Below are 11,368 nucleotides of genomic sequence, written 5' to 3' on the forward strand. Positions count from 1 at the left end.
TACATTTAGCTTGACTCTGATGGGTCCATTTATAATCCTGACTGTTTGATTGATGCCAATGAAGCACCAATCAAACTTGCTCCATTTTCAATATGCATAAGTAATTCAAGCTCTGACTGACAGGTGGCAAGCTGAATGATGATTGCTCCATGTATGATTCAAGCCAAATACAAAGATCTGGCCCCAGCCTAGACCAGCCTGCTCATGTCAGGACAGGCTCATAGGCCAGAGGGCTATGGTTTCACTCCCTCTACTGACAGTCTGGGTGAGCCTCAGGGGCTTTCTTCCCTGCTATCTAAGACACAAGCATCTAGCTCTTGGCCTAACTCCATTTTGGGTCCATCTTGCAGAAATTCCAGGCAATGTGTGATTTAATGCACATGCCTCTAGTTTAGGGGCTACAGAGATTTCCCTGTTTTTGTTTCCCATTAGTTGTTTGTGTGGCTTCAGGAATGGGATTTCAATAAGAAAAATAACCACTGCTGTATGGAGGAAAGGAAACTTATTTTCAAAGTAAGGTTAGCGTTAACCCAGTAGTCCAATAGGAACAATGCAGCCTTCCTTCCTGTCACAAATTAAATAGAATTCAGTTTATATTGGAAGAGGTGGACAGTCTTGGTAGAAAAAAAAGAAGTTAATTAAACCAAACACATTAGAGTAACAACATAACTGTTTTCATGGTCGATGGTAGTTTTCTAACATTATGACAGAATAGGATATGTAACTCTGGAACACAGGCACTCCTGATCTCTGAGGCAGACCTAGTGTGTGTGTGTGTGTGTGAGAGAGAGAGAAAGAGAGAGAGAGAGAGAGAGAGAGAGAACAAGAATGTAATCACAAGGAACTGTCTTTGTTCGGAACATGTGAGTTTGTCTCCTCAGGGGCTCCAGGCCCTGGTCCCTTCAAGGAGGCAATTCTGCTGTTGCTGTTACTGGCAGGCAAAAATAGATTGCTTTCACAGCAATCTTTTTAGTATTCTGAATCAAAACCTTTTTGATATTCTGAATCAAACCTTTGCATATAAATAGATTTATATGTAGTTCTAAGGGCAGAGAAAGATTCTTTTTCTTTGTGCCCAAACTTTGCTGATTTTCTTCCATTGGGTCTAGGAGCAGGTCTGGAACACCTCTTGGATGCCACCATGCTCCCTTCAAGCAGACCTCTCCCCTACCCTTGTGCCTTGGATACTGAGGGACTGCTGAGAAATTGTTTAGATGTCAGTTGGGCTTTTGGTCATAACCAGCAGACACCAGACCCTGGAAATCTGCCCCCACCCCCGCCACCCCCAGACCTTGCTCATTTTTTACCATAACTGGAAGTTTGTTATTTCATGAGCCCCAGAAATACAGACTTTGCTTTAAATCATGCTTAACTTATGAAGATTTCTAAATGTGCAGAATTAGCATTAAAATCTCCAGACAGCAAAGTTTCCTTGTAAGATCAGCAATTCTCTCAGCTTTTTTAGAAAAGAACCACAAAATATCTCTACTCTTCACATTTCACCACGTTTCCTCTTCAGCACACCTGGACACAAAGAGGCTTATGTTGGCGGGAAAACAGGCAGGAAAGTTGCTGGCCAGTCTGCTCATGTGGGAGGAGTCTGGGATGCTCTAGTTCCTCAGATACCCCTCAAAAGCTTAAGTCAGCCAATTAAAACTCTCCTTCCATGCCTGCAGGGTTTCACCTGCTTCTTCTTTATTTCCACATGAAGGTGGACGGAACCAAACTCAGGAGTACTGAGCACAGACTGACCTTCCAGATTTAGAAACAGAATTCCAGTCTCCCAATCAAATGACCACTGGTGTCATTTGATTGAGGAGAAGCTGAGAATTGGGAGGGTTTGGTCCCTGGTGAAAGCTCCCCCACCAGATGTCAAGGAAACGTAGTTGAAAACAAAAGCTTCATCTAATCCAGAAAACCTCTTTACAAAGGTGAAAAAAAAGCAGGAAGCAGAATGGGATGTGACTCCCAGACAACACCCTGCAGGATTGAAGAGACAGAAAGAAACTTCATCCCAGAAACTGCTAAGAAGATACATCCCATTCCACACGTGTTCTCAACAGAAACCGTAGTTAGTCCTCAAGTAAAATTTTGCAGCACCATCTGTCACATGTAATTCATGCTAGATAGACTTGCCTGCTGCAGGGAGTGACCACCTGCAACGGCTAATGGATTTTCTATCAACGGAAAATAAGCTCCTTTCTTTAGGACAGGAGTCATTTTACAACTTAGAGCCAGGCACCCACAGAGGTTAAGCCCCCACCCTCCTGAGCATGTTTAAATTCCAAAAATAAGGCTTCCAGGTCTTTGAGAAAGAAATTTCTGGATTGTTAAACTGGTGAGAGACTTATTTTACTTTTAAATAGATTTATATGCATTTCTAAGGGACAGAGAAAGACCCAAAATAACAGTTTCTGAAGTAGATGCTCTAAAGAAAGGAGTAGGAAAGTCTTGCCATTTTTTTATTGAGAAGATTAAGCCTGCTGATCAAATTTATATTTGTCTTCACAGTGGCTTCGGAGCTAACAGGACCTGACAGGACCAGGTGATACATCTTTGTGACCACAGTCCAACCTTTCTGTTTTTCCTTTATTGAATGAACATTTATCAATTTATGATATGTTATATGATCTAGGGAAATAGGTTCATACTTCCTCAGATGTATGTTATCACCCCAACCTACCGGAAGCACCCCCAAATCCTTACCATAGATTGGCTGACTTTAGCTTTCCCTTCCTTGTCCCCTCTACCCTTCCCCAGATAGCCTTAATTCTGCAGTCATATTTCTAGTCATACTTTTTTCTTGTCAGTTCCTTTGGGTTTTTGCTTATATTCCACATATGAGTAAAATCATCTGGAATTTATTGCTCCTCTGACTTATTTAACATTATCCTTTCCAGGTCTCCCATGTTGTTACAAGTGGCAAGAGTTCATCTTTTTTTTAAAAACCGAACAAAAATCCAATAAGGAAAAAAGCCCCCTCCTTTTCAAAAGGAAAAATTTTTTTTCTTTTTCTTTTTATTTGTAGAAAAACTGAGATGTAGGCCAGAGGGGTGAGGGGTGAGAGAACTCACCAGAGACAGAGTAGGGAACAGAAGAGGCAGCTTTACTGAAACACACTGCTGAGGGGAGCAGCAGGAGAGATGGCAGAGGTCTGCTGCACCAGGTGGGTATCTCCCAGGCCAGGCAGGGATCAAACTCAGGCTTTTGTAGTGATATCACTGAGACAACTCCCAACTCCTAGGCCACCAGGGAGGCCCCCAACGTGTGTGTGTGAGTGTGTGTGTCTGTGTGTGTGTGTGTGTGTGTGTGTGTAGCTTCTTAACCCACTGCTTGTCTGTGGGCCTTTTCGTTGTTTCATAACTTGGCAATCATAAATAAACACAGCAGAGTCTTGACTTTGGGACTTTCCGAACACTGAGTCAGGTAGTTGAGACTCTGCCCTCTGTTTCTTATGTGATGAATCATAGACACCAGATTTAGGTATACACCAACTTTCATGCCAGCATTGAGTGCCTATCCATTTCATTCTTTTTACCACCTTAAGGAAAGGTGGGGCTGGGCAGGGATGTGAAGCTAGAAAAGACTGAGACAGTATTGGAGAAGAAAGAAGTGGAGCGAGATGAGGAGGAAAGAAGACAGGAAGAAAACTGGAGGAACAGTAGGAAGAAAGGGAAAGAAATGAAAAGAAAATCTGGATAAGGCATATGGAGCAAAGAGATAAGGTATATGGAGCAAAGTTGTGCTTGCTTCTCAGCCTTGGGCTTGACCAGAGACTGAAGAAAATCGAAGGTGACACTTGAGACAGATGAAGGTGAGAGGCCCGTGAGGAGACCGACAATGACAGCCTTTATCTTGAATTATATTTTGATTTTGTTGTCCTTCCACAGGAGGGCCTGGCCCCTCTTGCCCCTTTTGATGGGTCCGCACCAGAAGGTGCCTTAGACTTAGGATAGTTTTGGGGCCTCAGTGGCCCTACTTTGGGCCAACCCGGTTTGTCTGGGCATTTAGCCATGAGAAGCTGGATAACTTTTGGTGTTTCGTGTGGAAATTATTTTAACTCTATTCTTTCCTTCTCTTCTCCTTATTGCACACTAGCTGTATTAAAGTTGTTTTCTGTCAAAGGTCTCATGCACTCGAATATGTTTTGCCTTGATGTGGTGGGTAGCAGAGCCTGTTTAGACAGGCTGATTTGGGAGCTTTGGAATGCCCCTCACCTATGTCCTGTGTGTCATGTTTGAGCCCCACTTCCTGTGTTGCCTTTCTCACAATGCCCCAAATGTTCTGTATGCAATTTTTTGATAAAATACAAAAATCCTACAGAACTGTGATATCAATTTCCAAAAATAAAGTCAAATAGGCTTTTCTCAATATACCCAGAGGCCTTTTGTCACTGTGGTCTGGAAACTAGAAGTCAATCAAAACCCTGTGATCTTTTTGAGGTCTATGACCATTACAAAAGGATGCAGAGTGCTTTGGGTTGAGAGCAACGAGAGCCGTGAAGACTAGGAGAAACTTCTGTTTTTACTTTAGTCTTTCAACCTTCTCCTTAATGGAAAAAGAACATCATGCCCTACCTGTTGCCTTTTTTCTTAATTGAAAAAACAATCACTGTTCTCCTTTTTTACAAATACAATGTGGTGATACAGTTACAGAATGTAAACTCCATAAAAAGGGAAGATTCCATGTTCCCTGCCTCTATGAATGAAGGGTGGAGCTAAGCAGGGAGGAGAAGCTGAAGAAGAGTTAGAGGAGAAAATTTGGAAAGAGACTGTGAAGAACACTGGCTGGGTTCTCAGCTTAGGATTTGCACGAGGGACTTGGGGGACACGGAAGGAGTCACATAGAGTAGAGACATGTAGAGACTCTTGGAAAAGATGTGTGTGAAACTGATATGGGAAGATGGACAATGGCGGCCTTTATCCTGATTTTCATTTTGACCCTGCTCCTTTCATCCCAAACTTGTCTGGTCCCTCTTTCAGCTCCTCTTGTGGCTCCCCACCAGAAGAAGCCTTAGACTTGTGGCAAGATCTGGAGCTCCAGTGGCCCTGCTTCAAGCCAAACCTGTTTGGCTGAGTATTGTCCCACAAGGGGATGGGTAACTTTGAGTGTTCCAAAAAACAGTTGGAAAACTATTACCTTTTCTTCTCTTCTTCCCTTTGTATGCATACTACTCCTGTTAAAGTTGTTTCACACTAAGAGCATGCTTTGTCTGAAATGGGGAAGAATGTGGAGCACTTGGGACCTCCCCCCAAACCTGCCTCTTCCAAATAAGCTCTGTCATCTGCCACATCAAGACAAAATATACCCTAATGCTTAAAAACTTCAATAGAAAATAACCTTCATACAACTGGAGTTCAATAGAGAGACAATTGTATGCAATAAAAAGAAGAGAAATAATGTAGTTAAAGATTGTTTTCAATTAAATAACAAAAGTTACCCATTCCCTTGTGGGTAAATGCACAGATAAACAGGGTTGGCCCAAAGCAGGACCACTGAGGCCCAAAGCCTGCCACAGATCTAAGGCACCTCCTGGTAGGGACTCATGGGAAAGGGGCAGAAGGAGGCAGGCGAGTCTGGAAGGAAAAGAACAAAATCCAGATAAAAGCTATTACTGGCAGCATCCTTTGGGGTCATCCTGTTACACTTTAGGCAGCATATGGCAGAATTCACTTAGCTCATACAAGTTTGGGGTTCCTGGGAGTGCTCCTCAGTGTGCACACTTATTATGCCATCGAGTCACTTGAATGGTGGGACTGAGCAGGGGCTAAGAACTGAAAGCATTGCTGTTCTACCAAAATCCCAGGTCACAAACACTGCTGAGGGGAGCATTGGGTGAGACAGGAGAGGTCTGCCATGCCATGTGGGTCACCTCCCTGGGCCGGATGAAACTCTTGCTGAAGCACCTGCACTGTGACTAGCTTCGTAGTACCCATTGCACCACCAGGGAGGACCCAGTACCCAATATTCTTTTTATTGACATCAAAGTCATTGTACTGAAATGATTCTGTAATTTCAATATTTACACTGCTAGAAACAAGTAATTACAGGACTTTTGCAATTTTGTTGACATTAAGTTGTGCTCACTTCTCTCACATCCAAAAGTCTTTCCACTCAGTTTACCAAGTGAAACTGAAAGAATCCTCAGTTTATTTGAAGCCAGGAAATCGGATTTTAATTCTGAAAAAAGGCTCTCAAATTCATGTTGATTTTATAAATAATTGACCAAGTGAAGTCTATCTATTGCTTGTTCAGAGTTTCCTATATTCTTTAGCAGAAGGATTATGCAAATTGACAAAAGAACAAATGGGATTCTCCAAGTACTCCACTGTTTTGAAGAACTTATTGAATACATTAAAGACATAATTGAAGAAATATTTATTCCTCTCAGTGTCAAGAATGTTTTTCAAAGGGACAACATTAATTATAAACAGAAAAGGAAATTCTCACTCAAATTGGATCATTATTACAGCTCTTGCCATGTCTATGCTTGAAATACATTTCACCCCTCAAGAACTCTTCCCATATGGCGACAAATAGAGTATCATTAAAATGCTGATGAAGAAGCGAATATAATTTGACAATAAGATTTCCTTGTCAGTGAACATTTTAAAAGTCAGTGAGTAAGAGATGACTGGAATCCTGAATAATGGAAATACCTGGTACAATTAAAGGGGGTATCCATGAGCCTTCAGAAATCAAAATGACAGACAGCTCCAAGTGGCCAGCTTTACATAGGTATGTGTTTGGTAGGCCAGCTCATAATACTAATTTTGAGCATATTTTCTCCTTGATGCATGGTCAACAGACAAAAAAGGAAGCAAGGACATGGGACCACTATAGATTGTATGTCAGAGTGGAAATGGAAAATGAAAACAACTGCGAGGAATTTCATAAGTGAATTCTGCAAAACAAAGCACTGACAAAGAGAACCAAACCATTATGGAAATATAATGATAGAAATACACAGCTTAGACTCCTGGAATTAATTTCAGATAAACAATGAATAATTTTAGTATGAGTTTGCAATATGTTTCCTTAATTTCAGTGTGTGACCCTACAACTGAAAGGCACTCAGGAACCCAAACTGTTCAGGGGTCCTCAATCTACAAGGATTCAACTATTTGAAAGCACAAAGGCAAAGAAGCATACTCTGTGAAAAATCTGCACATTGGAGAGAGAGAGAACAGATTTCAAATAACATCATTCTCAGTCAAACTCAAAAATTGCCCATTCCTTCTAGGCAAATGACCAGCTAAACAGGTTTGCCCCAAAGTGTGGTGGCTGAGGTCTGAAAGTTTGTCACAATTCTAGGAAAACATCAGGTGAGAAGCCACAAGCAAGAGGTTAGGCAGATCCCAAAGAGTTAGGATAGAGAGACCCAAGATTCAAATTGCATTATATAATTTGCCATGAGATCAAGATAAGGGCTTCCATTGCCTCTACCAAAGACCACGAACATCCTCAACATTTGTTTTCCACCCACATGTCGCTTCTCCAAGTGTCTCCATGTGTCTCTCCTCCACATGTCGCCCTTCCACCTTGGTTCCACAGCCACTGACATATCCACGTCTCTTTTCCAGCTGCCCCCCATTCAGGAACTCCAGCTCATGGCATTCTGTGGGTAGCTGTAAGAAAGTGGGGGCTGCAAATAAGTGGGGGCCCCCAAATGGCCTCTTATCAGTACCCCACAATCAATACTCCTCCCCATCTATGGATCCTGTAGCAAGTGAACATATGCATACCTTAAATGGAGAGTGGTATTTTCAAGTGTTACAGTCAAACATGTCTTAATGAACTCTGCCATTCCCAGGCCTGCTCACCTCAACTTAGAAGGACAGAACAGTAGCCTGGCACAATACGTGGATACGAATGAGCTGAAAATATCAGAAGGCCGCACAAGGAGGGCCCTCTTAGGCTGGGTGAGGCCTCAAGGGTCTAACTTGGAGGAAGCAGGCAGTGTCCAGAACAGAGGGTAAAAATTGAAGTCCCTGTTCTTTAAACTCCCAGAATACCTCTTGCCTTGTGCCATAGATGCCTCAGACCCAGAGCACAGTACCCTGAGTCTCAAATCAGGTTTATACACATCTGTTTTCACTCCTTCACATTCAGATTTATTGCAAGAACACGTAAGGTAAGATCTCCCCTCTTATGAGCATTGTACAACTGTAGGCAGTGATCGCCCATTCTTTAGTGGTGCTCATTTTGCTCTACTGAGAATGTATGCCCCTTGAGGAGTAACCACTTACACTTCCCCACCCGCCCCATATTCCTTGGTAACTATAATCTACGTTCTGTCTCTTTGAGTTTGACTTCTAAGCACCTCATGTAAGTATTTGTCCTTGAACAGTACTTGTCTTTTAGTGATGGGCTTATTGCATTGAGTTTAATGTTTTCAAAGTTCATTCATATGGTTGCACATGTCAGGACTTCCTTTCTAAAGCTGAATAACATTCTATCAAATAGATGGATCGTGTTTTCTAGTTTATGGGCATGGCCTTGAGCATATAGCCTGTGTGAACCACGAATCCTGTATTGACAATGGCATCCTGACCCAGATCTGAAACTACTACCACTTGGTGGATACAAAAAAGTTACTAAATGAAAACTGTTACTTTTCCCCAATTTTTACTTTTAAAAAATAAAGCCATCCTTTTCCTGCTTTGTGTATGATCCAGAAAGTCCTGGCTTTGCTTAAGTCTTAAGGACAAATACAAGAGAATTTTCTGGGCCTTCTCTCCAAGGTCAGTGATGACTTATCAGCAGCCCTTTGACTGGATTCACTAAAAAGGTTAACTGCCTAGTATAGATATAAGGATGGCCTTGATCCTGGGAAAAATAGTAGCCAAAATCTGTTCTTAATATAACTGGCATTCAAATGAATTTTACCAATGTCCCACAGTGTGAACAGACATTAATCTTAAAGTCTCCAAGTTAGAAAAAATTACCAAAAATTTGACGGACAATTCCATGAGATTTACAGACAGAAGTTATTCCTTCTCCATTTTCCCCCAATAAAAGATTTCCAAAACTGGGCCCTCCCTGTGGCGCAGCGGGTTAAAGCACTGCACTAAGAAGCTTAAGGCCACTTCCGCATGAGTTTGATCCCCGCCTGCCCCAGAGGAGATCCATATGGAGTGGCAGACCTCTCCTGACCCGCCCGCTGCTCCTCTCAGCAGTGTACTTCGTCAATCTGCCTGTTCTGCACCCCACTCTGTCTCTGGTGAATCCTCTCACCCTCCGCATCTCTGGCCTGTAACCTGGCTCTATATAAATAAATAAATAAATCTTTAAAAAAAGAAAAAAGATTTCCAAAACTTTAATGATATTATATATATTTTATATAAAATGTTTATAGTACATATGTTATATATATATATTATATATACACATATTTATTTATATTTAAAACAATTAAAAATTCAGCCTTTTCCTAACTCCTTCCCACTGTGAAGGCCACTTGAAAGGGTCTGGATACCTCTGAGAGGAGAACAGAAGTTAGCTGTGCATCCTTGCCTGGAAGGTGGTATGATGGCTGGAAGATCAGTGACCACCTTGTGGCTATATAGGACAAGCCAAGATGATTGGTAAGGGTATCTGACACTGCTGAGCTGCTGAGCCAAACTCCAGACTTCTTGCTTTATTTGAACCCCAAGTGTTACATGCTGTTCTACACATTACAGCTGAAAAAATTCTAGAACCTAACAGCAATAGGTCACAGACACCACAGTGCCCTGCAAAGGCAAGTCCCATGAGGACCATAAACAGGGATGTAACAGAATGAGCCAGAAAGTGAAGATCCTAAAGAACTCAGGCTAAGTTCTGCAGGGGGACTGGAATCATGGGAAATACACACCTTTTTGTTTTAAAAAGCACATTCAGCCTTAAAAGGAAACTGTTAAACATATTTTTAAATATACTTGAAAACATATTTGGTTCAATTTCCCAAGTTTTAAGCTGACATGATACTGAATTAAAAAATAAAATAAAATAAATGAATGAAAGCTGTGTTTGAAGAGAGAGACATGGACAATATGTTCCAAGGAACACTTTCGAACACAAATAATTTAATGTTTAAAAGTGAAGGTCAGGCCCTCCCTGGTGGCGCAGCGGGTTAAAGCACAGCACTGAGAATCTAAAGCCGCTTCCTCATGAGTTCGATTCCCCCCGCCCCAGAAAAGAACCACATGGCGAGGCAGACCTCTCCTGACCCGCCTGCTGCTCCCCTCTGCAGTGTACTTCGTCGATCTGCCTGTTCTGTTCCCCACTTTGTGTCTGGTGAAGCCTCTCACCGCCCCTGAACCTCTGGCCTGTACCCCGTTCTGTATGCACAAATAAATAAATCTTTAAAAAAAAAAAAAGTGAAGGTCATAGGTCACTATGTATGTTTTCTCCTTTCAATTGCTGAATTTAATTGGGTACATGGTGCAAAATAACAAATTGCCTAATTCTCTTTGTGAGAGCTGTTCAAGCTATTAAAAGGGAAAATGCTTATGCTACAATTTATAGTTAGGGGAGCTGCTCGTAGCTTGTGGGAGATGCTCAAATGGAAACTAACAGTGTAATTTTAATAAGACAAACGAAAGCCTCTGAACACACAGTAAATGAACTCTGAGTCATCAGAGAAGGAGTAACTACAGAGTTCCCCAAAGGCAGGTGTGGGGCAACTGACTGATTACACAGCTTTCTTAGGAAATCACTGAGCATATGAAGTATTAAAGGCTAGTGTGTGGCAGTAAACTTCAACATCAGCACTTTTTAGAGAAATCCTGTGTTCTCTTTGTAGTAGGTCTGAGCCATAAATGTTGGTACAAGATGCATAGCGTGACTCCATTCCTGCCTGCCGTTCCTGTCAATGACCCACTGGCTCAGGCTGAGATGGACCTACACAATGTGATCCTTCAGAGCAGGCCTGTGAATGTTGGGTTCAACACCTCTGCTTCAGTACTCCCTGCCTCAATTTCCCCCCTTGTACATCAAGGTAATACACAAAGAGTATTCAGCACATGGCACACAGCTGTGTCCTCCTATATCCTTAAGTCCTTGGTTTCTCTTAAGCTTGGGGTCAGATTCGGAATAGCCTGAGAGTACACCATACCTGGTGGAATAGCCCTTCATCTTCATTGTTATTCTTGCTTTGATAACATGACTCCCACAAATCTTATCATCGGGCAGTTCCTAGACACCACGGGCACCCAGGCAATGTTCCTACCCCTTGCTACGCTGACCACAGAAGCTCCAGCTGGTCTTCCTGCCAGTCGGTCTCTCAGGAGCTCCTAACTCAACTACCACTCCCCGGGATCATTGGAGCGGATGTCAAGTGATAAACAAACAAAAAGCTGTAATTCTGATATTTATTACCCACCCT

Source organism: Condylura cristata, unplaced genomic scaffold (genome assembly GCF_000260355.1).
Source record: "Condylura cristata isolate star-nosed mole 26May11 unplaced genomic scaffold, ConCri1.0 scaffold00004, whole genome shotgun sequence".
NCBI classification, from domain to species: Eukaryota; Metazoa; Chordata; class Mammalia; order Eulipotyphla; family Talpidae; genus Condylura; species Condylura cristata.